This window comes from Magallana gigas, chromosome 6, assembly GCF_963853765.1.
Source record: "Magallana gigas chromosome 6, xbMagGiga1.1, whole genome shotgun sequence".
Taxonomy (NCBI): domain Eukaryota; kingdom Metazoa; phylum Mollusca; class Bivalvia; order Ostreida; family Ostreidae; genus Magallana; species Magallana gigas.
In genome coordinates, this window is record NC_088858.1 from 10,098,775 (window position 1) to 10,102,564 (window position 3,790).

The following is a 3,790-nucleotide window of genomic DNA, read 5'->3' on the forward strand; positions in this document are numbered from 1 at the left end:
CCCCCCCCCTTATCAAAATGGAGAAAGGGGAAGGGAAACAGAACTGAATAACCCCGCTTTTCAATGGTCCAGTGATTCCATTTTTTCTAGGTTTAGGAACAGCATAGAAAGTTAAGATTCTACAACATCTTTTAAATAATGGCACTTAAACAAGGGTGGATTATGAAATAACGTACCTTGTATTATAATAAAGACATGTTGATACAGATTAACTCTAGTGATGTATACAATAACTCTGAAGAGAATGAGCTAAGGGAATATACATGTATTTCCCCATGCATTTCCCGTAAACGATACACAAAAAAATAAAACAATATGCGAGTGTAACGTATTTTCTTTTATTTTTTTTTTGGCAAATAGCACATTCTCATGACCCACACACAGCTCCTCCTGTTAAATACAAGCATCGTTTTATTAAAACGAAACAAAAATAATATTTTGAAATATCAATTTACTTTTCAAAATCACAAACGTCGAGGAAATTTTTATTTTACTTGTATGTTATCATCGGGCAACAGAAAAATTCGGGAGGCCCTATGTAGGCAAATATTAAATTAAAACGTTTCTTTAAAACCTACGTTTAGTAAACGTGAATATGCGAGTGGGGATATCCGAAACCACCAAAACCACCGTATGGATATCCATAACCTAGTCCATGGTATCCAAATCCTCGTCCAAAGCCGCCGTAACCGTAAGGGGAGCCGAAGCCGCCATATCCATAAGGTCGGTTAAAACCTCCCAGAAGCCCTGCTCCTAGAATCCCGAGCCCGAGCCCTGCCGCAAATCCCCCTAAACCACCTCGTCGTCGTCGTCTGCTTCCGAATAGTTGGGCGTCACATGAAGCGACCAGGATACTGGAAACTAACACTAGAACTAAAATCTGCCTGGCGTTCATTCTAAAAGTATAAGGGAAACAAGAGAATTACATTCTCTTTTTTCAAGTGCTAAACAAGAACAGCTAAGTGCTGTGCGGGTTCCTGGTAATAAATGCATTGAAAATTTTAGTCTGAAATTGTTAAAGAATTCAATTAAAAAAAAAATACCCCCACCCCCCTCCCACCAAATATCAGTTTGACGTGCAATACTAGTAATGCAATTCAAAATAACATAAAATCTATAGTCTGTTCAACGTTATTGCTTCCATCACTTTTTGATGATTTGTAATGAAAATACACATACCTGTGAAAGAAGTACAGTTGAAATTGGCGAAATGGAAATTATCTAAAATATCTTCATTGACAAATTATCCCTTTTCACTCATAAAAGTTTACAGGAACGAAAACAAATTTCTTACGGAGATTTCTAATGGGAAATGGTAACATCTTTTCTCCAATCAGAAGTACTCGGGACACCTCGCGCAATTTTACAACGTTATCATCCGGGCTTATTAATGGCTGATGCAATGCAAAATCCCCGTAGACTTTCTATTTTTGGATGTGTATTGAAACCTGAAGCGTTTCAAAACAGATAATCTGGACATTTTTCATATTAGTGGATGAACGTAGTTTAAGCACAAAGGTATTTATTACTCTCGAAATATCAAGCGAAAAGTGGTGGAAGCAAAAACTCGGAACAAAGTATAGCACATGAAACAATGTTCAACGAAAGGAAATTGTAGGAGATCTATCATTTATCGCCATCATGAGATGGGATGGACAATAAATAAATTCATAGTCCGAAAGTTTGGGAAAAAACCCCCAAAATAATCAACGTTTTGTAGTCAAACAGCATAGCGAAATAGGTTAGAGCGTCAGCCATTGATCTGCCAGATTTCGAATTGCACTGGAACGTTTTCCAATTTTACGTTTTTAAGAATATCTAAAATTCTTTTTATTGTCAAAATCTTGCATTGTAAAATATGAAAATTTTAGAACGATTTTGATTTGAGTTTGATGAAATACTTGAATCCTAGAAAGAATAATTTTACATGACCAGGCTAACCTCAAGCTACATTAAACCGGGTCCGTACGTAGGACATCTGTCATTTTAACGATAGAACATTTTATCTACCTGAATCCCTATTAACATTTCAGGGAGTCCAATAACACCTCAGCCACACCTGAACTCACCTGTCTTAGTGTATGATTCCCTGAGGGGTTTTGTCGAAGGGAGCATGTCTCTAACAGCACGAACCTCCTTATATATATAGTATCGGACGAGGGGCCAGTGATTGATAACGAATTTGAAGGAAAACACCCAGCCGTGATATATAGGAGGTTTTCTGCTGCTTCCTGGAGCATGCGATGACAGACATTATGTTTATTGTCCAATCCGCTGATAGATTATTTGAATCATTAATAGAAAGATCCTTCATCTATCTAAAGGAAGTATGTCAGCGAGTATTATTGAAACGTATAATGAACGCAGATCCCCAAGGTCTTAACAGGTAAACAATAAATTTGGTGGTTTGATTTTTCAATGACAAACATGTATATATTATAAACTAGGCGTATTGAAAATCAATTATATTCATTATAAAATTTGTGTGGTTCAATTAATCAATTTTGTGAGAAATTTGCTTTGTATTATCTTTGGAATACGTTTATCAGAGTAAAAGTACTACGTGCAAATGTCCTATTTTTTATATTTTTATTTTGGATGATGTATCATTGGAGTTGATCAAAACCTCTTGGCGTGCCATTTGTACCGAATTTCACTTGCCCCTTCTTCAAACGAATGGACCTACATTGAATATGCACGATCGATTATCTTTATTTTTATACTCAGGGGCACACAGCAGTAGCATGGGGGGGGGGGGTATCAAAACAGAAGTTTTAGGTACTTTGCCCCCCCCCCCCCCACCCCGATTACGATGATTAAAAGATTGGTGCAAAATCTGGTCCCACCCCACCCACCTCCACTTTAAAGAACGGTGTCCAATCCCTGATACTTGTGTACCAAGATGAATGCTGTACATCCATTTATCCATTTCTATTTGACATTACAAATCTAATACACATATATATCATGTTTTACACTAATAAAAAACTAAGTAATAAATCAATAAATTATTACTTTTATCATAACTGCATAAAGAAGACTGACTTGGTGTATTTTTTTTTTTAGTAAAAACTACGATAGAAAAACTCTTTTTGTAACCCATGTGTGACATACACCGGTTGCATGTAGTGTACATGTACGTATACTTGCTAAGTTTTATGACATTCTATCGTCTGTTTACTTTAAATTAAAAAATATGCCTTTTATTTTGATAATTGTATTTATCTAGGAAATTGCCCTTTTCTGCACTTCACAGGAGATTATTAAAATACTGCAATTAATAGAATTTTCCCCAAATTGTAATGCCGGTATGTTGTAAGATTTTACAATAGATTTGACCGTCTAGTCTCTTTTTATGTGCATATTACTGAAGTCGATCGTTCCAAAGAATTCATTTTTTAAAAAGTCGCCCCGAGTGTAGCATATTTCTGTGTGTAAGCTATCCGATGTGTACATATTTCTGTGTGTCAGCTATCCGATGTGTACATATTTTTGTGTGTAAGCTATCCGATGTGTACAGTTTTTACTTTTTAATTTTATGTCAAGTCTTATGAACTTATCTTATAGAACTTCAGTTTAATTATAAGACGGTCATTAATTAATACATAAAGACGACGCTCGCCCACCGAACAACAGACAATCTTTGAAACTTAAAAAAAAGTTCAACTGGTAAATTATTTATCGAGTTCGGCATTAGAACAATTCTTAAATTCTTGTAAAATGCAGTGCTTTTACACTCCTTTTTACATGAATGCGCAAAAGATGCATGTGCAATGAAAACCAAAATCTA

General features: G+C 35.6%; 1 non-coding gene across 1 annotated transcript; it reads right to left on the reverse strand.

Moving 5' to 3' along the window:
- Positions 1-316: 316 nt before the first annotated feature.
- On the reverse strand, positions 317-2,203 carry LOC105333914 (uncharacterized). Its single transcript, XR_010714760.1, has 3 exons — positions 2,070-2,203; positions 579-896; positions 317-390 (listed from the first exon to the last, which is right to left on the reverse strand). It is a non-coding gene; the product is annotated as an uncharacterized protein (transcript).
- Positions 2,204-3,790: the final 1,587 nt, after the last annotated feature.